Genomic DNA, 26,757 nt, shown 5'->3' on the forward strand with positions numbered 1-26,757 from the left:
AAAATTGATAGGGAAGAACATATTATTGGTTTTCATTGTTTTAACTCCCCAATATAAATGATTAATTTAATTTTGACCCAAAAATCTAAATCAGTAAGAGATTTTCTTAACTGCATGTTAACATGTATGAAAATGAAAACTGTTTTTACATAATATATGAATCTTTAAATTTTTAACCCTTATACATGGTATTGTCCAGTTGTCAGTGAAACAAGAAGTAGCTATTCAGGTGTTTTCAGTTTCAGTTTTCAGATGGATATGTTATGCATTTCTTCAAACATCCGTTCAAATCTTTCATTTGGAATATTATTCAAAGTGTTTGAAATCTTTTGGAATCAATGTGCATAATATATTGGGATTTATTTTATTTGAATTCACTTCTTAAGATGCCATATAATTTTGCTTCTTAAAATGTGACTTGTTTTTTTTAGAATGGATTGTCATGAATGTATCAAGGAGGAAATAATTCATTCAAAATGTTTTGTGTGGCTTATACATGAAAAAGATGGAATTTAGTTAATCTAAAAGGTAAAAAAATTCAAAACTGGAATGCAAGTAGAAGAAATAAGTTTATCCATGTTTCTGTGGCTTAAAATTTAAATGTGATTTTGAAAATAATCATTAAAAAATTCTGGACCTAATATGAAGATGATTCACCTGTTTAAATGCGATGTATATTAGAAAATGAAGTAAAATGTGAATACAGTGGATATAGTCGAATCTAGTGATAAAGTGAAAAATAAAAGTAAAATATTCTAATAAATTCATAATGTGAGAATAACAATTTTGAATGTGATATTGGAAATAATCATTGTAAGATTCTGGATCTTATATTGTTTAATTGGGACATATTTCATGGAAAATGCAATAAAAACTGAATACTGTGGATCTAGTAAAATCAAGTGATATAGTGCAAAATAAAAGAAAAGTATTCCAAAAAATGTGTAAAGTTGGAACTATTTTGAATGTGATATTGGAAATTATCAAAAATCACAAATTTCTGGATCTAATATAAAGATTCAGCACATGTTTAATTGGGATGTATATCATGGGAAAGTAAACAGAATTATACTGTGGATATAGAAAAAAATCTAGCGATACAGTGAAAAATGTTAGAAAATATTCTAAAAAGTTAATAAAATTAGGAAAATATTTTAAAATGATTTCAAATAGTGAAACTGGAATACTGGATGGGATATCAAATATCAGTGTCAATAAATAAAAGTTGATTCATAACTATTATTTTTACCTTCACTATTTTTAAACACTTTGTACAAGGCTCATGTCAATAAGAATGGAACAAATGTCTAAGTGAAGGAATGCACACATTTGTTCTGGTGTTTAATAACACTGGAAAATTATGGAAATTATGAAATAATTAAGATTTCCACAAGAGTAAAAAAAATATTTTGAGTTATCTCCCATTAGAAAAGGCCAAAGCGATAAAGAGGTCTTTTCAACAAAATAAAGGAAATCCATGCACTCATAGTATTTGGCTATTAAACATTAAGAGGAAATGTAGTGCATTATATGACCACTGTGTATCATCACCACCGGATAAAGGAAGCGGTGGAAAACAAATTTGTAGTCAGGTAAGGTCAAATTCTTCTTATTTTCATTATATTCTACATTTTGCTGATGGAGGGGGGCACTGCAAGTCAGAAAAAATACTTATCTCTTGCTGTTTCCGGCCTCTGTGCCTTTGCCTTGGGTTCCGCGGCCTCCACCTCCGGGTCAGGTACTCTGAAAGAAAAACAAAAAGTGTATATTAGTTTCATATCGACTACACCGATGGAAGGGGGGCACTGCAAGTCAGAAAAAATACTTATCTCTTGCTGTTTCCTGCATCTGTGCCTTTGCCTCGGGTTCCGCGGCCTCCACCTCCGGGTCAGGTACTCTGAAAGAAAAACAAAAAGTGCATATTAGTTTCATATCGACCACACCGATGGAGGGGGGGCAATGCAAGTCAGAAAAAATACTTATCTCTTGCTGTTTCCTGCCTCTGTGCCTTTGCCTTGGGTTCCGCGGCCTCCACCTCTGGGTCAGGTACTCTGAAAGAAAAACAAAAAGTGCATATTAGTTTCATATCGACCACACCGATGGAGGGGGGCACTGCAAGTCAGAAAAAATACTTATCTCTTGCTGTTTCCTGCCTCTGTGCCTTTGCCTTGGGTTCCGCGGCCTCCACCTCCGGGTCAGGTACTCTGAAAGAAAAACAAAAAGTGCATATTAGTTTCATATCGACCACACCGATGGAGGGGGGCACTGCAAGTCAGATAAAATACTTATCTCTTGCTGTTTCCTGCCTCTGTGCCTTTGCCTTGGGTTCCGCGGCCTCCACCTCCCGGTCAGGTACTCTGAAAGAAAAACAAAAAGTGCATATTAGTTTCATATCGACCACACCGATGGAGGGGGGCACTGCAAGTCAGAAAAAATACTTATCTCTTGCTGTTTCCGGCCTCTGTGCCTTTGCCTTTGGTTCCGCGGCCTCCACCATTGGGTCAGGTACTCTGAAAGAAAAACAAAAAGTGCATATTAGTTTCATATCGACCACACCGATGGAGGGGGGCACTGCAAGTCAGAAAAAATACTTATCTCTTGCTGTTTCCGGCCTCTGTGCCTTTGCCTTGGGTTCCGCGGCCTCCACCTCCGGTTCAGGTACTCTGAAAGAAAAACAAAAAGTGCATATTAGTTTCATATCGACCACACCGATGGAGGGGGCACTGCAAGTCAGAAAAAATACTTATCTCTTGCTGTTTCCGGCCTCTGTGCCTTTGCCTTGGGTTCCGCGGCCTCCACCTCCGGGTCAGGTACTCTGAAAGAAAAACAAAAAGTGCATATTAGTTTCATATCGACCACACCGATGGAGGGGGGCACTGCAAGTCAGAAAAAATACTTATCTCTTGCTGTTTCCGGCCTCTGTGCCTTTGCCTTGGGTTCCGCGGCCTCCACCTCCGGGTCAGGTACTCTGAAAGAAAAACAAAAAGTGCATATTAGTTTCATATCGACCACACCGATGGAGGGGGGCACTGCAAGTCAGAAAAAATACTTATCTCTTGCTGTTTCCGGCCTCTGTGCCTTTGCCTTGGGTTCCGCGGCCTCCACCTCCGGGTCAGGTACTCTGAAAGAAAAACAAAAAGTGCATATTAGTTCCATATCGACCACACCGATGGAGGGGGGCACTGCAAGTCAGAAAAAATACTTATCTCTTGCTGTTTCCGGCCTCTGTGCCTTTGCCTTGGGTTCCGCGGCCTCCACCTCCGGGTCAGGTACTCTGAAAGAAAAACAAAAAGTGCATATTAGTTTCATATCGACCACACCGATGGAGGGGGGCACTGCAAGTCAGAAAAAATACTTATCTCTTGCTGTTTCCGGCCTCTGTGCCTTTGCCTTGGGTTCCGCGGCCTCCACCTCCGGGTCAAGGTACTCTGAAAGAAAAACAAAAAGTGCATATTAGTTTCATATCGACCACACCGATGGAGGGGGGCACTGCAAGTCAGAAAAAATACTTATCTCTTGCTGTTTCCGGCCTCTGTGCCTTTGTTTTGGGTTCCGCGGCCTCCACCTCCGGGTCAGGTACTCTGAAAGAAAAACAAAAAGTGCATATTAGTTTCATATCGACCACACCGATGGAGGGGGGCACTGCAAGTCAGAAAAAATACTTATCTCTTGCTGTTTAGGCCTCTGTGTCTTTGCCTTGGGTTCCGCGGCCTCCACCATCGGGTCAGGTACTCTGAAAGAAAAACAAAAAGTGCATATTAGTTTCATATCGACCACACCGATGGAGGGGGGCACTGCAAGTCAGAAAAAATACTTATCTCTTGCTGTTTCCGGCCTCTGTGCCTTTGCCTTGGGTTCCGCGGCCTCCACCTCCGGTTCAGGTACTCTGAAAGAAAAACAAAAAGTGCATATTAGTTTCATATCGACCACACCGATGGAGGGGGGCACTGCAAGTCAGAAAAAATACTTATCTCTTGCTGTTTCCGGCCTCTGTGCCTTTGCCTTGGGTTCTGCGGCCTCCACCTCCGGGTCAGGTACTCTGAAAGAAAAACAAAAAGTGCATATTAGTTTCATATCGACCACACCGATGGAGGGGGCACTGCAAGTCAGAAAAAATACTTATCTCTTGCTGTTTCCGGCCTCTGTGCCTTTGCCTTGGGTTCCGCGGCCTCCACCTCCGGGTCAGGTACTCTGAAAGAAAAACAAAAAGTGCATATTAGTTTCATATCGACCACACCGATGGAGGGGGGCACTGCAAGTCAGAAAAAATACTTATCTCTTGCTGTTTCCGGCCTCTGTTCCTTTGCCTTGGGTTCCGCGGCCTCCACCTCCGGGTCAGGTACTCTGAAAGAAAAACAAAAAGTGCATATTAGTTTCATATCGACCACACCGATGGAGGGGGGCACTGCAAGTCAGAAAAAATACTTATCTCTTGCTGTTTCCGGCCTCTGTGCCTTTGCCTTGGGTTCCGCGGCCTCCACCTCCGGGTCAGGTACTCTGAAAGAAAAACAAAAAGTGCATATTAGTTTCATATCGACCACACCGATGGAGGGGGGCACTGCAAGTCAGAAAAAATACTTATCTCTTGCTGTTTCCGGCCTCTGTGCCTTTGCCTTGGGTTCCGCGGCCTCCACCTCCGGGTCAAGGTACTCTGAAAGAAAAACAAAAAGTGCATATTAGTTTCATATCGACCACACCGATGGAGGGGGGCACTGCAAGTCAGAAAAAATACTTATCTCTTGCTGTTTCCGGCCTCTGTGCCTTTGTCTTGGGTTCCGCGGCCTCCACCTCCGGGTCAGGTACTCTGAAAGAAAAACAAAAAGTGCATATTAGTTTCATATCGACCACACCGATGGAGGGGGGCACTGCAAGTCAGAAAAAATACTTATCTCTTGCTGTTTCCGGCCTCTGTGCCTTTGCCTTGGGTTCCGCGGCCTCCACCTCCGGGTCAGGTACTCTGAAAGAAAAACAAAAAGTGCATATTAGTTTCATATCGACCACACCGATGGAGGGGGGCACTGCAAGTCAGAAAAAATACTTATCTCTTGCTGTTTCCGGCCTCTGTGCCTTTGTCTTGGGTTCCGCGGCCTCCACCTCCGGGTCAGGTACTCTGAAAGAAAAACAAAAAGTGCATATTAGTTTCATATCGACCACACCGATGGAGGGGGGCACTGCAAGTCAGAAAAAATACTTATCTCTTGCTGTTTCCGGCCTCTGTGCCTTTGCCTTGGGTTCCACGGCCTCCACCTCCGGGTCAGGTACTCTGAAAGAAAAACAAAAAGTGCATATTAGTTTCATATCGACCACACCGATGGAGGGGGGCACTGCAAGTCAGAAAAAATACTTATCTCTTGCTGTTTCCGGCCTCTGTGCCTTTGCCTTGGGTTCCGCGGCCTCCACCTCCGGGTCAGGTACTCTGAAAGAAAACAAAAAGTGCATATTAGTTTCATATCGACCACACCGATGGAGGGGGGCACTGCAAGTCAGAAAAAATACTTATCTCTTGCTGTTTCCTGCCTCTGTGCCTTTGCCTTGGGTTCCGCGGCCTCCACCTCCGGGTCAGGAACTCTGAAAGAAAAACAAAAAGTGCATATTAGTTTCATATCGACCACACCGATGGAGGGGGGCACTGCAAGTCAGAAAAAATACTTATCTCTTGCTGTTTCCGGCCTCTGTGCCTTTGCCTTGGGTTCCGCGGCCTCCACCTCCGGGTCAGGTACTCTGAAAGAAAAACAAAAAGTGCATATTAGTTTCATATCGACCACACCGATGGAGGGGGCACTGCAAGTCAGAAAAAATACTTATCTCTTGCTGTTTCCGGCCTCTGTGCCTTTGCCTTGGGTTCCGCGGCCTCCACCTCCGGGTCAGGTACTCTGAAAGAAAAACAAAAAGTGCATATTAGTTTCATATCGACCACACCGATGGAGGGGGGCACTGCAAGTCAGAAAAAATACTTATCTCTTGCTGTTTCCGGCCTCTGTGCCTTTGCCTTGGGTTCCACGGCCTCCACCTCCCGGTCAGGTACTCTGAAAAAAAAACAAAAAGTGCAGATTAGTTTCATATCGACCACACCGATGGAGGGGGGCACTGCAAGTCAGAAAAAATACTTATCTCTTGCTGTTTCCTGCCTCTGTGCCTTTGCCTTGGGTTCACGGCCTCCACCTTCGGGTCAGGTACTCTGAAAGAAAAACAAAAAGTGCATATTAGTTTCATATCGACCACACCGATGGAGGGGGGCACTGCAAGTCAGAAAAAATACTTATCTCTTGCTGTTTCGGGCCTCTGTGCCTTTGCCTTGGGTTCCGCGGCCTCCACCTCCGGGTCAGGTACTCTGAAAGAAAAACAAAAAGTGCATATTAGTTTCATATCGACCACACCGATGGAGGGGGGCACTGCAAGTCAGAAAAAATACTTATCTCTTGCTGTTTCCGGCCTCTGTGCCTTTGCCTTGGGTTCCGCGGCCTCCACCTCCGGGTCAGGTACTCTGAAAGAAAAACAAAAAGTGCATATTAGTTTCATATCGACCACACCGATGGAGGGGGCACTGCAAGTCAGAAAAAATACTTATCTCTTGCTGTTTCGGGCCTCTGTGCCTTTGCCTTGGGTTCCGCGGCCTCCACCTCCGGGTCAGGTACTCTGAAAGAAAAACAAAAAGTGCATATTAGTTTCATATCGACCACATCGATGGAGGGGGGCACTGCAAGTCAGAAAAAATACTTATCTCTTGCTGTTTCCGGCCTCTGTGCCTTTGCCTTGGGTTCCGCGGCCTCCACCTCCGGGTCAGGTACTCTGAAAGAAAAACAAAAAGTGCATATTAGTTTCATATCGACCACACCGATGGAGGGGGCACTGCAAGTCAGAAAAAATACTTATCTCTTGCTGTTTCCGGCCTCTGTGCCTTTGCCTTGGGTTCCGCGGCCTCCACCTCCGGGTCAGGTACTCTGAAAGAAAAACAAAAAGTGCATATTAGTTTCATATCGACCACACCGATGGAGGGGGGCACTGCAAGTCAGAAAAAATACTTATCTCTTGCTGTTTCCGGCCTCTGTGCCTTTGCCTTGGGTTCCACGGCCTCCACCTCCCGGTCAGGTACTCTGAAAAAAAAACAAAAAGTGCAGATTAGTTTCATATCGACCACACCGATGGAGGGGGGCACTGCAAGTCAGAAAAAATACTTATCTCTTGCTGTTTCCTGCCTCTGTGCCTTTGCCTTGGGTTCCGCGGCCTCCACCTCCGGGTCAGGTACTCTGAAAGAAAAACAAAAAGTGCATATTAGTTTCATATCGACCACACCGATGGAGGGGGGCACTGCAAGTCAGAAAAAATACTTATCTCTTGCTGTTTCCGGCCTCTGTGCCTTTGCCTTGGGTTCCGCGGCCTCCACCTCCGGGTCAGGTACTCTGAAAGAAAACAAAAAGTGCATATTAGTTTCATATCGACCACACCGATGGAGGGGGCACTGCAAGTCAGAAAAAATACTTATCTCTTGCTGTTTCCGGCCTCTGTGCCTTTGCCTTGGGTTCGCGGCCTCCACCTCCGGGTCAGGTACTCTGAAAGAAAAACAAAAAGTGCATATTAGTTTCATATCGACCACACCGATGGAGGGGGGCACTGCAAGTCAGAAAAAATACTTATCTCTTGCTGTTTCCGGCCTCTGTGCCTTTGCCATGGGTTCCGCGGCCTCCACCTCCGGGTCAGGTACTCTGAAAGAAAAACAAAAAGTGCATATTAGTTTCATATCGACCACACAGATGGAGGGGGGCACTGCAAGTCAGAAAAAATACTTATCTCTTGCTGTTTCCGGCCTCTGTGCCTTTGCCTTGGGTTCCGCGGCCTCCACCTCCGGGTCAGGTACTCTGAAAGAAAAACAAAAAATGCATATTAGTTTCATATCGACCACACCGATGGAGAAGGGCACTGCAAGTCAGAAAAAATACTTATCTCTTGCTGTTTCCGGCCTCTGTGCCTTTGCCTTGGGTTCCGTGGCCTCCACCTCCGGGTCAGGTACTCTGAAAGAAAAACAAAAAGTGCATATTAGTTTCATATCGACCACACCAATGGAGGGGGGCACTGCAAGTCAGAAAAAATACTTATCTCTTGCTGTTTCCGGCCTCTGTGCCTTTGCCTTGGGTTCCACGGCCTCCACCTCCCGGTCAGGTACTCTGAAAAAAAACCAAAAAGTGCAGATTAGTTTCATATCGACCACACCGATGGAGGGGGGCACTGCAAGTCAGAAAAAATACTTATCTCTTGCTGTTTCCGGCCTCTGTGCCTTTGCCTTGGGTTCCGCGGCCTCCACCTCCGGGTCAGGTACTCTGAAAGAAAAACAAAAAGTGCATATTAGTTTCATATCGACCACACCGATGGAGGGGGGCACTGCAAGTTAGAAAAAATACTTATCTCTTGCTGTTTCCGGCCTCTGTGCCTTTGCCTTGGGTTCCGCGGCCTCCACCTCCGGGTCAGGTACTCTGAAAGAAAAACAAAAAGTGCATATTAGTTTCATATCGACCACACCGATGGAGGGGGGCACTACAAGTCAGAAAAAATACTTATCTCTTGCTGTTTCCGGCCTCTGTGCCTTTGCCTTGGGTTCCGCGGCCTCCACCTCCGGGTCAGGTACTCTGAAAGAAAAACAAAAAGTGCATATTAGTTTCATATCGACCACACCGATGGAGGGGGGCACTGCAAGTCAGAAAAAATACTTATCTCTTGCTGTTTCCGGCCTCTGTGCCTTTGCCTTGGGTTCCGCGGCCTCCACCTCCGGGTCAGGTACTCTGAAAGAAAAACAAAAAGTGCATATTAGTTTCATATCGACCACACCGATGGAGGGGGGCACTGCAAGTCAGAAAAAATACTTATCTCTTGCTGTTTCCGGCCTCTGTGCCTTTGCCTTGGGTTCCGCGGCCTCCACCTCCCAGTCAGGTACTCTGAAAAAAAAACAAAAAGTGCAGATTAGTTTCATATCGACCACACCGATGGAGGGGGGCACTGCAAGTCAGAAAAAATACTTATCTCTTGCTGTTTCCGGCCTCTGTACCTTTGCCTTGGGTTCCGCGGCCTCCACCTCCCGGTCAGGTACTCTGAAAAAAAAACAAAAAGTGCAGATTAGTTTCATATCGACCACACCGATGGAGGGGGGCACTGCAAGTCAGAAAAAATACTTATCTCTTGCTGTTTCCTGCCTCTGTACCTTTGCCTTGGGTTCCGCGGCCTCCACCTCCGGGTCAGGTACTCTGAAAGAAAAACAAAAAGTGCATATTAGTTTCATATCGACCACACCGATGGAGGGGGGCACTGCAAGTCAGAAAAAATACTTATCTCTTGCTGTTTCCGGCCTCTGTGCCTTTGCCTTGGGTTCCGCGGCCTCCACCTCCGGGTCAGGTACTCTGAAAGAAAACAAAAAGTGCATATTAGTTTCATATCGACCACACCGATGGAGGGGGCACTGCAAGTCAGAAAAAATACTTATCTCTTGCTGTTTCCGGCCTCTGTGCCTTTGCCTTGGGTTAGCGGCCTCCACCTCCGGGTCAGGTACTCTGAAAGAAAAACAAAAAGTGCATATTAGTTTCATATCGACCACACCGATGGAGGGGGGCACTGCAAGTCAGAAAAAATACTTATCTCTTGCTGTTTCCGGCCTCTGTGCCTTTGCCTTGGGTTCCGCGGCCTCCACCTCCGGGTCAGGTACTCTGAAAGAAAAACAAAAAGTGCATATTAGTTTCATATCGACCACACCGATGGAGGGGGGCACTGCAAGTTAGAAAAAATACTTATCTCTTGCTGTTTCCGGCCTCTGTGCCTTTGCCTTGGGTTCCGCGGCCTCCACCTCCGGGTCAGGTACTCTGAAAGAAAAACAAAAAGTGCATATTAGTTTCATATCGACCACACCGATGGAGGGGGGCACTACAAGTCAGAAAAAATACTTATCTCTTGCTGTTTCCGGCCTCTGTGCCTTTGCCTTGGGTTCCGCGGCCTCCACCTCCGGGTCAGGTACTCTGAAAGAAAAACAAAAAGTGCATATTAGTTTCATATCGACCACACCGATGGAGGGGGGCACTGCAAGTCAGAAAAAATACTTATCTCTTGCTGTTTCCGGCCTCTGTGCCTTTGCCTTGGGTTCCGCGGCCTCCACCTCCGGGTCAGGTACTCTGAAAGAAAAACAAAAAGTGCATATTAGTTTCATATCGACCACACCGATGGAGGGGGGCACTGCAAGTCAGAAAAAATACTTATCTCTTGCTGTTTCCGGCCTCTGTGCCTTTGCCTTGGGTTCCGCGGCCTCCACCTCCCAGTCAGGTACTCTGAAAAAAAAACAAAAAGTGCAGATTAGTTTCATATCGACCACACCGATGGAGGGGGGCACTGCAAGTCAGAAAAAATACTTATCTCTTGCTGTTTCCGGCCTCTGTACCTTTGCCTTGGGTTCCGCGGCCTCCACCTCCCGGTCAGGTACTCTGAAAAAAAAACAAAAAGTGCAGATTAGTTTCATATCGACCACACCGATGGAGGGGGGCACTGCAAGTCAGAAAAAATACTTATCTCTTGCTGTTTCCTGCCTCTGTACCTTTGCCTTGGGTTCCGCGGCCTCCACCTCCGGGTCAGGTACTCTGAAAGAAAAACAAAAAGTGCATATTAGTTTCATATCGACCACACCGATGGAGGGGGGCACTGCAAGTCAGAAAAAATACTTATCTCTTGCTGTTTCCGGCCTCTGTGCCTTTGCCTTGGGTTCCGCGGCCTCCACCTCCGGGTCAGGTACTCTGAAAGAAAACAAAAAGTGCATATTAGTTTCATATCGACCACACCGATGGAGGGGGCACTGCAAGTCAGAAAAAATACTTATCTCTTGCTGTTTCCGGCCTCTGTGCCTTTGCCTTGGGTTAGCGGCCTCCACCTCCGGGTCAGGTACTCTGAAAGAAAAACAAAAAGTGCATATTAGTTTCATATCGACCACACCAATGGAGGGGGGCACTGCAAGTCAGAAAAAATACTTATCTCTTGCTGTTTCCGGCCTCTGTGCCTTTGCCTTGGGTTCCGCGGCCTCCACCTCCGGGTCAGGTACTCTGAAAGAAAAACAAAAAGTGCATATTAGTTTCATATCGACCACACAGATGGAGGGGGCACTGCAAGTCAGAAAAAATACTTATCTCTTGCTGTTTCCGGCCTCTGTGCCTTTGCCTTGGGTTCCGCGGCCTCCACCTCCGGGTCAGGTACTCTGAAAGAAAAACAAAAAATGCATATTAGTTTCATATCGACCACACCGATGGAGAAGGGCACTGCAAGTCAGAAAAAATACTTATCTCTTGCTGTTTCCGGCCTCTGTACCTTTGCCTTGGGTTCCGCGGCCTCCACCTCCGGGTCAGGTACTCTGAAAGAAAAACAAAAAGTGCATATTAGTTTCATATCGACCACACCGATGGAGAAGGGCACTGCAAGTCAGAAAAAATACTTATCTCTTGCTGTTTCCGGCCTCTGTGCCTTTGCCTTGGGTTCCGCGGCCTCCACCTCCTGGTCAGGTACTCTGAAAAAAAAACAAAAAGTGCAGATTAGTTTCATATCGACCACACTGATGGACGGGGGCACTGCAAGTCAGAAAAAATACTTATCTCTTGCTGTTTCCGGCCTCTGTGCCTTTGCCTTGGGTTCCGCGGCCTCCACCTCCGGGTCAGGTACTCTGAAAGAAAAACAAAAAGTGCATATTAGTTTCATATCGACCACACCGATGGAGGGGGGCACTGCAAGTCAGAAAAAATACTTATCTCTTGCTGTTTCCGGCCTCTGTGCCTTTGCCTTGGGTTCCGCGGCCTCCACCTCCGGGTCAGGTACTCTGAAAGAAAACAAAAAGTGCATATTAGTTTCATATCGACCACACCGATGGAGGGGGGCACTGCAAGTCAGAAAAAATACTTATCTCTTGCTGTTTCCTGCCTCTGTGCCTTTGCCTTGGGTTCGCGGCCTCCACCTCCGGGTCAGGTACTCTGAAAGAAAAACAAAAAGTGCATATTAGTTTCATATCGACCACACCGATGGAGGGGGGGCACTGCAAGTCAGAAAAAATACTTATCTCTTGCTGTTTCCGGCCTCTGTGCCTTTGCCTTGGGTTCCGCGGCCTCCACCTCCGGGTCAGGTACTCTGAAAGAAAAACAAAAAGTGCATATTAGTTTCATATCGACCACACCAATGGAGGGGGGCACTGCAAGTCAGAAAAAATACTTATCTCTTGCTGTTTCCGGCCTCTGTGCCTTTGCCTTGGGTTCCGCAGCCTCCACCTCCGGGTCAGGTACTCTGAAAGAAAAACAAAAAGTGCATATTAGTTTCATATCGACCACACCGATGGAGGGGGGCACTGCAAGTCAGAAAAAATACTTATCTCTTGCTGTTTCGGGCCTCTGTGCCTTTGCCTTGGGTTCGCGGCCTCCACCTCCGGGTCAGGTACTCTGAAAGAAAAACAAAAAGTGCATATTAGTTTGATATCGACCACACCGATGGAGGGGGGCACTGCAAGTCAGAAAAAATACTTATCTCTTGCTGTTTCCGGCCTCTGTGCCTTTGCCTTGGGTTCGCGGCCTCCACCTCCGGGTCAGGTACTCTGAAAGAAAAACAAAAAGTGCATATTAGTTTCATATCGACCACACCGATGGAGGGGGGCACTGCAAGTCAGAAAAAATACTGATCTCTTGCTGTTTCCGGCCTCTGTGCCTTTGCCTTGGGTTCCGCGGCCTCCACCTCCGGGTCAGGTACTCTGAAAGAAAAACAAAAAGTGCATATTAGTTTCATATCGACCACACCAATGGAGGGGGGCACTGCAAGTCAGAAAAAATACTTATCTCTTGCTGTTTCCGGCCTCTGTGCCTTTGCCTTGGGTTCCGCAGCCTCCACCTCCGGGTCAGGTACTCTGAAAGAAAAACAAAAAGTGCATATTAGTTTCATATCGACCACACCGATGGAGGGGGCACTGCAAGTCAGAAAAAATACTTATCTCTTGCTGTTTCCGGCCTCTGTGCCTTTGCCTTGGGTTCCGCGGCCTCCACCTCCCGGTCAGGTACTCTGAAAGAAAAACAAAAAGTGCATATTAGTTTCATATCGACCACACCGATGGAGGGGGGCACTGCAAGTCAGAAAAAATACTTATCTCTTGCTGTTTCCGGCCTCTGTGCCTTTGCCTTGGGTTCGCGGCCTCCACCTCCGGGTCAGGTACTCTGAAAGAAAAACAAAAAGTGCATATTAGTTTCATATCGACCACACCGATGGAGGGGGGCACTGCAAGTCAGAAAAAATACTTATCTCTTGCTGTTTCCGGCCTCTGTGCCTTTGCCTTGGGTTCCGCGGCCTCCACCTCCGTGTCAGGTACTCTGAAAGAAAAACAAAAAGTGCATATTAGTTTCATATCGACCACACAGATGGAGGGGGCACTGCAAGTCAGAAAAAATACTTATCTCTTGCTGTTTCCGGCCTCTGTGCCTTTGCCTTGGGTTCCGCGGCCTCCACCTCCTGGTCAGGTACTCTGAAAGAAAAACAAAAAGTGCATATTAGTTTCATATCGACCACACCGATGGAGAAGGGCACTGCAAGTCAGAAAAAATACTTATCTCTTGCTGTTTCCGGCCTCTGTGCCTTTGCCTTGGGTTCCGCGGCCTCCACCTCCGGGTCAGGTACTCTGAAAGAAAAACAAAAAGTGCATATTAGTTTCATATCGACCACACCGATGGAGGGGGGCACTGCAAGTCAGAAAAAATACTTATCTCTTGCTGTTTCCGGCCTCTGTGCCTTTGCCATGGGTTCCGCGGCCTCCACCTCCGGGTCAGGTACTCTGAAAGAAAAACAAAAAGTGCATATTAGTTTCATATCGACCACACCGATGGAGGGGGGCACTGCAAGTCAGAAAAAATACTTATCTCTTGCTGTTTCCGGCCTCTGTGCCTTTGCCTTGGGTTCCGCGGCCTCCACCTCCGGGTCAGGTACTCTGAAAGAAAAACAAAAAGTGCATATTAGTTTCATATCGACCACACCGATGGAGGGGGGCACTGCAAGTCAGAAAAAATACTTATCTCTTGCTGTTTCCGGCCTCTGTGCCTTTGCCTTGGGTTCCGCGGCCTCCACCTCCGGGTCAGGTACTCTGAAAGAAAAAGAAAAAGTGCATATTAGTTTCATATCGACCACACCGATGGAGGGGGGCACTGCAAGTCAGAAAAAATACTTATCTCTTGCTGTTTCCGGCCTCTGTGCCTTTGCCTTGGGTTCCGCGGCCTCCACCTCCGGGTCAGGTACTCTGAAAGAAAAACAAAAAGTGCATATTAGTTTCATATCGACCACACCGATGGAGGGGGGCACTGCAAGTCAGAAAAAATACTTATCTCTTGCTGTTTCCGGCCTCTGTGCCTTTGCCTTGGGTTCCGCGGCCTCCACCTCCGGGTCAGGTACTCTGAAAGAAAAACAAAAAGTGCATATTAGTTTCATATCGACCACACCGATGGAGGGGGGCACTGCAAGTCAGAAAAAATACTTATCTCTTGCTGTTTCCGGCCTCTGTGCCTTTGCCTTGGGTTCCGCGGCCTCCACCTCCGGGTCAGGTACTCTGAAAGAAAACAAAAAGTGCATATTAGTTTCATATCGACCACACCGATGGAGGGGGCACTGCAAGTCAGAAAAAATACTTATCTCTTGCTGTTTCCTGCCTCTGTGCCTTTGCCTTGGGTTCGCGGCCTCCACCTCCGGGTCAGGTACTCTGAAAGAAAAACAAAAAGTGCATGTTAGTTTCATATCGACCACACCGATGGAGGGGGGGCACTGCAAGTCAGAAAAAATACTTATCTCTTGCTGTTTCCGGCCTCTGTGCCTTTGCCTTGGGTTCCGCGGCCTCCACCTCCGGGTCAGGTACTCTGAAAGAAAAACAAAAAGTGCATATTAGTTTCATATCGACCACACCGATGGAGGGGGGCACTGCAAGTCAGAAAAAATACTTATCTCTTGCTGTTTCCGGCCTCTGTGCCTTTGCCTTGGGTTCCGCGGCCTCCACCTCCTGGTCAGGTACTCTGAAAGAAAACAAAAAGTGCATATTAGTTTCATATCGACCACACCGATGGAGGGGGCACTGCAAGTCAGAAAAAATACTTATCTCTTGCTGTTTCCTGCCTCTGTGCCTTTGCCTTGGGTTCGCGGCCTCCACCTCCGGGTCAGGTACTCTGAAAGAAAAACAAAAAGTGCATATTAGTTTCATATCGACCACACCGATGGAGGGGGGCACTGCAAGTCAGAAAAAATACTTATCTCTTGCTGTTTCCGGCCTCTGTGCCTTTGCCTTGGGTTCCGCAGCCTCCACCTCCGGGTCAGGTACTCTGAAAGAAAAACAAAAAGTGCATATTAGTTTCATATCGACCACACCGATGGAGGGGGCACTGCAAGTCAGAAAAAATACTTATCTCTTGCTGTTTCGGGCCTCTGTGCCTTTGCCTTGGGTTCCGCGGCCTCCACCTCCGGGTCAGGTACTCTGAAAGAAAAACAAAAAGTGCATATTAGTTTCATATCGACCACACCGATGGAGGGGGGCACTGCAAGTCAGAAAAAATACTTATCTCTTGCTGTTTCCGGCCTCTGTGCCTTTGCCTTGGGTTCCGCGGCCTCCACCTCCGGGTCAGGTACTCTGAAAGAAAAACAAAAAGTGCATATTAGTTTCATATCGACCACACCGATGGAGGGGGGCACTGCAAGTCAGAAAAAATACTTATCTCTTGCTGTTTCCGGCCTCTGTGCCTTTGCCTTGGGTTCCGCAGCCTCCACCTCCGGGTCAGGTACTCTGAAAGAAAAACAAAAAGTGCATATTAGTTTCATATCGACCACACCGATGGAGGGGGGCACTGCAAGTCAGAAAAAATACTTATCTCTTGCTGTTTCGGGCCTCTGTGCCTTTGCCTTGGGTTCCGCGGCCTCCACCTCCGGGTCAGGTACTCTGAAAGAAAAACAAAAAGTGCATATTAGTTTCATATCGACCACACCGATGGAGGGGGGCACTGCAAGTCAGAAAAAATACTTATCTCTTGCTGTTTCCGGCCTCTGTGCCTTTGCCTTGGGTTCCGCGGCCTCCACCTCCGGGTCAGGTACTCTGAAAGAAAAACAAAAAGTGCATATTAGTTTCATATCGACCACACCGATGGAGGGGGGCACTGCAAGTCAGAAAAAATACTTATCTCTTGCTGTTTCCGGCCTCTGTGCCTTTGCCTTGGGTTCCGCAGCCTCCACCTCCGGGTCAGGTACTCTGAAAGAAAAACAAAAAGTGCATATTAGTTTCATATCGACCACACCGATGGAGGGGGGCACTGCAAGTCAGAAAAAATACTTATCTCTTGCTGTTTCCGGCCTCTGTGCCTTTGCCTTGGGTTCCGCGGCCTCCACCTCCGGGTCAGGTACTCTGAAAGAAAAACAAAAAGTGCATATTAGTTTCATATCGACCACACCGATGGAGGGGGGCACTGCAAGTCAGAAAAAATACTTATCTCTTGCTGTTTCCCGCCTCTGTGCCTTTGCCTTGGGTTCCGCGGCCTCCACCTCCGGGTCAGGTACTCTGAAAGAAAAACAAAAAGTGCATATTAGTTTCATATCGACCACACCGATGGAGGGGGGCACTGCAAGTCAGAAAAAATACTTATCTCTTGCTGTTTCCGGCCTCTGTGCCTTTGCCTTGGGTTCCGCGGCCTCCACCTCCTGGTCAGGTACTCTGAAAGAAAACAAAAAGTGCATATTAGTTTCATATCGACCACACCGATGGAGGGGGCACTGCAAGTCAGAAAAAATACTTATCTCTTGCTGTTTCCTGCCTCTGTGCCTTTGCCTTGGGTTCGCGGCCTCCACCTCCGGGTCAGGTACTCTGAAAGAAAAACAAAAAGTGCATATTAGTTTCATATCGACCACACCGATGGAGGGGGCACTGCAAGTCAGAAAAAATACTTATCTCTTGCTGTTTCCTGCCTCTGTGCCTTTGCCTTGGGTTCCGCGGCCTCCACCTCCCGGTCAGGTACTCTGAAAGAAAAACAAAAAGTGCATATTAGTTTCATATCGACCACACCGATGGAGGGGGGCACTGCAAGTCAGAAAAAATACTTATCTCTTGCTGTTTCCCGCCTCTGTGCCTTTGCCTTGGGTTCCGCGGCCTCCACCTCCGGGTCAGGTACTCTGAAAGAAAAACAAAAAGTGCATATTAGTTTCATATCGACCACACCGATGGAGGGGGGCACTGCAAGTCAGAAAAAATACTTATCTCTTGCTGTTTCCGGCCTCTGTGCCTTTGCCTTGGGTTCCGCGGCCTCCACCTCCTGGTCAGGTACTCTGAAAGAAAACAAAAAGTGCATATTAGTTTCATATCGACCACACCGATGGAGGGGGCACTGCAAGTCAGAAAAAATACTTATCTCTTGCTGTTTCCTGCCTCTGTGCCTTTGCCTTGGGTTCGCGGCCTCCACCTCCGGGTCAGGTACTCTGAAAGAAAAACAAAAAGTGCATATTAGTTTCATATCGACCACACCGATGGAGGGGGCACTGCAAGTCAGAAAAAATACTTATCTCTTGCTGTTTCCTGCCTCTGTGCCTTTGCCTTGGGTTCGCGGCCTCCACCTCCGGGTCAGGTACTCTGAAAGAAAAACAAAAAGTGCATATTAGTTTCATATCGACCACACCGATGGAGGGGGGCACTGCAAGTCAGAAAAAATACTTATCTCTTGCTGTTTCAGGCCTCTGTGCCTTTGCCTTGGGTTCCGCAGCCTCCACCTCCGGGTCAGGTACTCTGAAAGAAAAACAAAAAGTGCATATTAGTTTCATATCGACCACACCGATGGAGGGGGGCACTGCAAGTCGGAAAAAATACTTATCTCTTGCTGTTTCCGGCCTCTGTGCCTTTGCCTTTGGTTCCGCGGCCTCCACCTCCGGGTCAGGTACTCTGAAAGAAAAACAAAAAGTGCATATTAGTTTCATATCGACCACACCGATGGAGGGGGGCACTGCAAGTCAGAAAAAATACTTATCTCTTGCTGTTTCCGGCCTCTGTGCCTTTGCCTTGGGTTCCGCGGCCTCCACCTCCCGGTCAGGTACTCTGAAAGAAAAACAAAAAGTGCATATTAGTTTCATATCGACCACACCGATGGAGGGGGGCACTGCAAGTCAGAAAAAATACTTATCTCTTGCTGTTTCCGGCCTCTGTGCCTTTGCCTTGGGTTCCGCGGCCTCCACCTCCCGGTCAGGTACTCTGAAAGAAAAACAAAAAGTGCATATTAGTTTCATATCGACCACACCGATGGAGGGGGGCACTGCAAGTCAGAAAAAATACTTATCTCTTGCTGTTTCCGGCCTCTGTGCCTTTGCCTTGGGTTCCGCGGCCTCCACCTCCGGGTCAGGTACTCTGAAAGAAAAACAAAAAGTGCATATTAGTTTCATATCGACCACACCGATGGAGGGGGGCACTGCAAGTCAGAAAAAATACTTATCTCTTGCTGTTTCCGGCCTCTGTGCCTTTGCCTTGGGTTCCGCGGCCTCCACCTCCCGGTCAGGTACTCTGAAAGAAAAACAAAAAGTGCATATTAGTTTCATATCGACCACACCGATGGAGGGGGGCACTGCAAGTCAGAAAAAATACTTATCTCTTGCTGTTTCCGGCCTCTGTGCCTTTGCCTTGGGTTCCGCGGCCTCCACCTCCGGGTCAGGTACTCTGAAAGAAAAACAAAAAGTGCATATTAGTTTCATATCGACCACACCGATGGAGGGGGGCACTGCAAGTCAGAAAAAATACTTATCTCTTGCTGTTTCCGGCCTCTGTGCCTTTGCCTTGGGTTCCACGGCCTCCACCTCCGGGTCAGGTACTCTGAAAGAAAAAAAAAAAGTGCATATTAGTTTCATATCGACCACACCGATGGAGGGGGGCACTGCAAGTCAGAAAAAATACTTATCTCTTGCTGTTTCCGGCCTCTGTGCCTTTGCCTTGGGTTCCGCGGCCTCCACCTCCGGGTCAGGTACTCTGAAAGAAAAACAAAAAGTGCATATTAGTTTCATATCGACCACACCGATGGAGGGGGGGGCTGCAAGTCAGAAAAAATACTTATCTCTTGCTGTTTCCGGCCTCTGTGCCTTTGCCTTGGGTTCCGCGGCCTCCACCTCCGGGTCAGGTACTCTGAAAGAAAAAACAAAAAGTGCATATTAGTTTCATATCGACCACACCGATGGAGGGGGGCACTGCAAGTCAGAAAAAATACTTATCTCTTGCTGTTTCCGGCCTCTGTGCCTTTGCCTTGGGTTCCGCGGCCTCCACCTCCCGGTCAGGTACTCTGAAAGAAAAACAAAAAGTGCATATTAGTTTCATATCGACCACACCGATGGAGGGGGGCACTGCAAGTCAGAAAAAATACTTATCTCTTGCTGTTTCCGGCCTCTGTGCCTTTGCCTTGGGTTCCGCGGCCTCCACCTCCGGGTCAGGTACTCTGAAAGAAAAAACAAAAAGTGCATATTAGTTTCATATCGACCACACCGATGGAGGGGGGCACTGCAAGTCAGAAAAAATACTTATCTCTTGCTGTTTCCGGCCTCTGTGCCTTTGCCTTGGGTTCCGCGGCCTCCACCTCCCGGTCAGGTACTCTGAAAGAAAAACAAAAAGTGCATATTAGTTTCATATCGACCACACCGATGGAGGGGGGCACTGCAAGTCAGAAAAAATACTTATCTCTTGCTGTTTCCGGCCTCTGTGCCTTTGCCTTGGGTTCCGCGGCCTCCACCTCCTGGTCAGGTACTCTGAAAGAAAAACAAAAAGTGCATATTAGTTTCATATCGACCACACCGATGGAGGGGGGCACTGCAAGTCAGAAAAAATACTTATCTCTTGCTGTTTCCGGCCTCTGTGCCTTTGCCTTGGGTTCCGCGGCCTCCACCTCCCGGTCAGGTACTCTGAAAGAAAAACAAAAAGTGCATATTAGTTTCATATCGACCACACCGATGGAGGGGGGCACTGCAAGTCAGAAAAAATACTTATCTCTTGCTGTTTCCGGCCTCTGTGCCTTTGCCTTGGGTTCCGCGGCCTCCACCTCCGGGTCAGGTACTCTGAAAGAAAAACAAAAAGTGCATATTAGTTTCATATCGACCACACCGATGGAGGGGGGCACTGCAAGTCAGAAAAAATACTTATCTCTTGCTGTTTCCGGCCTCTGTGCCTTTGCCTTGGGTTCCGCGGCCTCCACCTCCGGGTCAGGTACTCTGAAAGAAAAACAAAAAGTGCATATTAGTTTCATATCGACCACACCGATGGAGGGGGGCACTGCAAGTCAGAAAAAATACTTATCTCTTGCTGTTTCCGGCCTCTGTGCCTTTGCCTTGGGTTCCGCGGCCTCCACCTCCTGGTCAGGTACGCTGAAAGAAAACAAAAAGTGCATATTAGTTTCATATCGACCACACCGATGGAGGGGGCACTGCAAGTCAGAAAAAATACTTATCTCTTGCTGTTTCCTGCCTCTGTGCCTTTGCCTTGGGTTCGCGGCCTCCACCTCCGGGTCAGGTACTCTGAAAGAAAAACAAAAAGTGCATATTAGTTCCATATCGACCACACTGATGGAGGGGGGGCACTGCAAGTCAGAAAAAATACTTATCTCTTGCTGTTTCCGGCCTCTGTGCCTTTGCCTTGGGTTCCGCGGCCTCCACCTCCGGGTCAGGTACTCTGAAAGAAAAACAAAAAGTGCATATTAGTTTCATATCGACCACACCGATGGAGGGGAGCACTGCAAGTCAGAAAAAATACTTATCTCTTGCTGTTTCCGGCCTCTGTGCCTTTGCCTTGGGTTCCGCAGCCTCCACCTCCGGGTCAGGTACTCTGAAAGAAAAACAAAAAGTGCATATTAGTTTCATATCGACCACACCGATGGAGGGGGCACTGCAAGTCAGAAAAAATACTTATCTCTTGCTGTTTCGGGCTCTGTGCCTTTGCCTTGGGTTCCGCGGCCTCCACCTCCGGGTCAGGTACTCTGAAAGAAAAACAAAAAGTGCATATTAGTTTCATATCGACCACACCGATGGAGGGGGGCACTGCAAGTCAGAAAAAATACTTATCTCTTGCTGTTTCCGGCCTCTGTGCCTTTGCCTTGGGTTCCGCGGCCTCCACCTCCGGGTCAGGTACTCAGAAAGAAAAACAAAAAGTGCATATTAGTTTCATATCGACCACACCGATGGAGGGGGGCACTGCAAGTCAGAAAAAATACTTATCTCTTGCTGTTTCCGGCCTCTGTGCCTTTGCCTTGGGTTCCGCAGCCCCCACCTCCGGGTCAGGTACTCTGAAAGAAAAACAAAAAGTGCATATTAGTTTCATATCGACCACACCGATGGAGGGGGGCACTGCAAGTCAGAAAAAATACTTATCTCTTGCTGTTTCCGGCCTCTGTGCCTTTGCCTTGGGTTCCGCGGCCTCCACCTCCCGGTCAGGTACTCTGAAAGAAAAACAAAAAGTGCATATTAGTTTCATATCGACCACACCGATGGAGGGGGGCACTGCAAGTCAGAAAAAATACTTATCTCTTGCTGTTTTCCGCCTCTGTGCCTTTGCCTTGGGTTCCGCGGCCTCCAACTCCGGGTCAGGTACTCTGAAAGAAAAACAAAAAGTGCATATTAGTTTCATATCGACCACACCGATGGAGGGGGGCACTGCAAGTCAGAAAAAATACTTATCTCTTGCTGTTTCCGGCCTCTGTGCCATTGCCTTGGGTTCCGCGGCCTCCACCTCCGGGTCAGGTACTCTGAAAGAAAACAAAAAGTGCATATTAGTTTCATATCGACCACACCGATGGAGGGGGGCACTGCAAGTCAGAAAAAATACTTATCTCTTGCTGTTTCCGGCCTCTGTGCCTTTGCCTTGGGTTCCGCGGCCTCCACCTCCGGGTCAGGTACTCTGAAAGAAAAACAAAAAGTGCATATTAGTTTCATATCGACCACACCGATGGAGGGGGGCACTGCAAGTCAGAAAAAATACTTATCTCTTGCTGTTTCCGGCCTCTGTGCCTTTGCCTTGGGTTCCGCGGCCTCCACCTCCGGGTCAGGTACTCTGAAAGAAAAACAAAAAGTGCATATTAGTTTCATATCGACCACACCGATGGAGGGGGGCACTGCAAGTCAGAAAAAATACTTATCTCTTGCTGTTTCCGGCCTCTGTGCCTTTGCCTTGGGTTCCGCGGCCTCCACCTCCGGGTCAGGTACTCAGAAAGAAAAACAAAAAGTGCATATTAGTTTCATATCGACCACACCGATGGAGGGGGGCACTGCAAGTCAGAAAAAATACTTATCTCTTGCTGTTTCCGGCCTCTGTGCCTTTGCCTTGGGTTCCGCAGCCCCCACCTCCGGGTCAGGTACTCTGAAAGAAAAACAAAAAGTGCATATTAGTTTCATATCGACCACACCGATGGAGGGGGGCACTGCAAGTCAGAAAAAATACTTATCTCTTGCTGTTTCCCGCCTCTGTGCCTTTGCCTTGGGTTCCGCGGCCTCCACCTCCGGGTCAGGTACTCTGAAAGAAAAACAAAAAGTGCATATTAGTTTCATATCGACCACACCGATGGAGGGGGGCACTGCAAGTCAGAAAAAATACTTATCTCTTGCTGTTTCCGGCCTCTGTGCCATTGCCTTGGGTTCCGCGGCCTCCACCTCCGGGTCAGGTACTCTGAAAGAAAACAAAAAGTGCATATTAGTTTCATATCGACCACACCGATGGAGGGGGGCACTGCAAGTCAGAAAAAATACTTATCTCTTGCTGTTTCCGGCCTCTGTGCCTTTGCCTTGGGTTCCGCGGCCTCCACCTCCGGGTCAGGTACTCTGAAAGAAAAACAAAAAGTGCATATTAGTTTCATATCGACCACACCGATGGAGGGGGGCACTGCAAGTCAGAAAAAATACTTATCTCTTGCTGTTTCCGGCCTCTGTGCCTTTGCCTTGGGTTCCGCGGCCTCCACCTCCGGGTCAGGTACTCTGAAAGAAAAACAAAAAGTGCATATTAGTTTCATATCGACCACACCGATGGAGGGGGGCACTGCAAGTCAGAAAAAATACTTATCTCTTGCTGTTTCCGGCCTCTGTGCCTTTGCCTTGGGTTCCGCAGCCTCCACCTCCGGGTCAGGTACTCTGAAAGAAAAAACAAAAAGTGCATATTAGTTTCATATCGACCACACCGATGGAGGGGGGCACTGCAAGTCAGAAAAAATACTTATCTCTTGCTGTTTCCGGCCTCTGTGCCTTTGCCTTGGGTTCCGCGGCCTCCACCTCCCGGTCAGGTACTCTGAAAGAAAAACAAAAAGTGCATATTAGTTTCATATCGACCACACCGATGGAGGGGGGCACTGCAAGTCAGAAAAAATACTTATCTCTTGCTGTTTCCGGCCTCTGTGCCTTTGCCTTGGGTTCCGCGGCCTCCACCTCCGGGTCAGGTACTCTGAAAGAAAAAACAAAAAGTGCATATTAGTTTCATATCGACCACACCGATGGAGGGGGGCACTGCAAGTCAGAAAAAATACTTATCTCTTGCTGTTTCCGGCCTCTGTGCCTTTGCCTTGGGTTCCGCGGCCTCCACCTCCCGGTCAGGTACTCTGAAAGAAAAACAAAAAGTGCATATTAGTTTCATATCGACCACACCGATGGAGGGGGGCACTGCAAGTCAGAAAAAATACTTATCTCTAGCTGTTTCCGGCCTATGTGCCTTTGCCTTGGGTTCCGCGGCCTCCACCTCCCGGTCAGGTACTCTGAAAGAAAAACAAAAAGTGCATATTAGTTTCATATCGACCACACCGATGGAGGGGGGCACTGCAAGTCAGAAAAAATACTTATCTCTTGCTGTTTCCGGCCTCTGTGCCTTTGCCTTGGGTTCCGCAGCCTCCACCTCCGGGTCAGGTACTCTGAAAGAAAAAACAAAAAGTGCATATTAGTTTCATATCGACCACACCGATGGAGGGGGGCACTGCAAGTCAGAAAAAATACTTATCTCTTGCTGTTTCCGGCCTCTGTGCCTTTGCCTTGGGTTCCGCGGCCTCCACCTCCCGGTCAGGTACTCTGAAAGAAAAACAAAAAGTGCATATTAGTTTCATATCGACCACACCGATGGAGGGGGGCACTGCAAGTCAGAAAAAATACTTATCTCTTGCTGTTTCCGGCCTCTGTGCCTTTGCCTTGGGTTCCGCGGCCTCCACCTCCGGGTCAGGTACTCTGAAAGAAAAAACAAAAAGTGCATATTAGTTTCATATCGACCACACCGATGGAGGGGGGCACTGCAAGTCAGAAAAAATACTTATCTCTTGCTGTTTCCGGCCTCTGTGCCTTTGCCTTGGGTTCCGCGGCCTCCACCTCCCGGTCAGGTACTCTGAAAGAAAAACAAAAAGTGCATATTAGTTTCATATCGACCACACCGATGGAGGGGGGCACTGCAAGTCAGAAAAAATACTTATCTCTAGCTGTTTCCGGCCTATGTGCCTTTGCCTTGGGTTCCGCGGCCTCCACCTCCCGGTCAGGTACTCTGAAAGAAAAACAAAAAGTGCATATTAGTTTCATATCGACCACACCGATGGAGGGGGGCACTGCAAGTCAGAAAAAATACTTATCTCTTGCTGTTTCTGGCCTCTGTGCCTTTGCCTTGGGTTCCGTGGCCTCCACCTCCGGGTCAGGTACTCTGAAAGAAAAACAAAAAGTGCATATTAGTTTCATATCGACCACACCGATGGAGGGGGGCACTGCAAGTCAGAAAAAATACTTATCTCTTGCTGTTTCCGGCCTCTGTGCCTTTGCCTTGGGTTCCACGGCCTCCACCTCCGGGTCAGGTACTCTGAAAGAAAAAAAAAAAGTGCATATTAGTTTCATATCGACCACACCGATGGAGGGGGGCACTGCAAGTCAGAAAAAATACTTATCTCTTGCTGTTTCCGGCCTCTGTGCCTTTGCCTTGGGTTCCGCGGCCTCCACCTCCGGGTCAGGTACTCTGAAAGAAAAACAAAAAGTGCATATTAGTTTCATATCGACCACACCGATGGAGGGGGGGGCTGCAAGTCAGAAAAAATACTTATCTCTTGCTGTTTCCGGCCTATGTGCCTTTGCCTTGGGTTCCGCGGCCTCCACCTCCGGGTCAGGTACTCTGAAAGAAAAAACAAAAAGTGCATATTAGTTTCATATCGACCACACCGATGGAGGGGGGCACTGCAAGTCAGAAAAAATACTTATCTCTTGCTGTTTCCGGCCTCTGTGCCTTTGCCTTGGGTTCCGCGACCTCCACCTCCCGGTCAGGTACTCTGAAAGAAAAACAAAAAGTGCATATTAGTTTCATATCGACCACACCGATGGAGGGGGGCACTGCAAGTCAGAAAAAATACTTATCTCTTGCTGTTTCCGGCCTCTGTGCCTTTGCCTTGGGTTCCGCGGCCTCCACCTCCGGGTCAGGTACTCTGAAAGAAAAAACAAAAAGTGCATATTAGTTTCATATCGACCACACCGATGGAGGGGGGCACTGCAAGTCAGAAAAAATACTTATCTCTTGCTGTTTCCGGCCTCTGTGCCTTTGCCTTGGGTTCCGCGGCCTCCACCTCCCGGTCAGGTACTCTGAAAGAAAAACAAAAAGTGCATATTAGTTTCATATCGACCACACCGATGGAAGGGGGCACTGCAAGTCAGAAAAAATACTTATCTCTTGCTGTTTCCGGCCTCTGTGCCTTTGCCTTGGGTTCCACGGCCTCCACCTCCGGGTCAGGTACTCTGAAAGAAAAACAAAAAGTGCATATTAGTTTCATATCGACCACACCGATGGAGAATAAATACTTATCTCTTGCTGTTTCCGGCCTCTGTGCCTTTGCCTTGGGTTCCGCGGCCTCCACCTCCGGGTCAGGTACTCTGAAAGAAAAACAAAAAGTGCATATTAGTTTCATATCGACCACACCGATGGAGAAGGGCACTGCAAGTCAGAAAAAATACTTATCTCTTGCTGTTTCCGGCCTCTGTGCCTTTGCCTTGGGTTCCGCGGCCTCCACCTCCGGGTCAGGTACTCTGAAAGAAAAACAAAAAGTGCATATTAGTTTCATATCGACCACACCGATGGAGGGGGGCACTGCAAGTCAGAAAAAATACTTATCTCTTGCTGTTTCCGGCCTCTGTGCCTTTGCCTTGGGTTCCGCGGCCTCCACCTCCCGGTCAGGTACTCTGAAAGAAAAACAAAAAGTGCATATTAGTTTCATATCGACCACACCGATGGAGGGGGGCACTGCAAGTCAGAAAAAATACTTATCTCTAGCTGTTTCCGGCCTCTGTGCCTTTGCCTTGGGTTCCGCGGCCTCCACCTCCGGGTCAGGTACTCTGAAAGAAAAAAAAAAAGTGCATATTAGTTTCATATCGACCACACGGATGGAGGGGGGCACTGCAAGTCAGAAAAAATACTTATCTCTTGCTGTTTCCGGCCTCTGTGCCTTTGCCTTGGGTTCCGCGGCCTCCACCTCCGGGTCAGGTACTCTGAAAGAAAAACAAAAAGTGCATATTAGTTTCATATCGACCACACCGATGGAGGGGGGCACTGCAAGTCAGAAAAAATACTTATCTCTTGCTGTTTCCGGCCTCTGTGCCTTTGCCTTGGGTTCTGCGGCCTCCACCTCCGGGTCAGGTACTCTGAAAGAAAAACAAAAAGTGCATATTAGTTTCATATCGACCACACCGATGGAGGGGGGCACTGCAAGTCAGAAAAAATACTTATCTCTTGCTGTTTCCGGCCTCTGTGCCTTTGCCTTGGGTTCC

The sequence above is a fragment of the Mytilus californianus genome, unplaced genomic scaffold, assembly GCF_021869535.1.
Source record: "Mytilus californianus isolate M0D057914Y unplaced genomic scaffold, xbMytCali1.0.p SCAF_3, whole genome shotgun sequence".
Taxonomy (NCBI): Eukaryota; Metazoa; Mollusca; class Bivalvia; order Mytilida; family Mytilidae; genus Mytilus; species Mytilus californianus.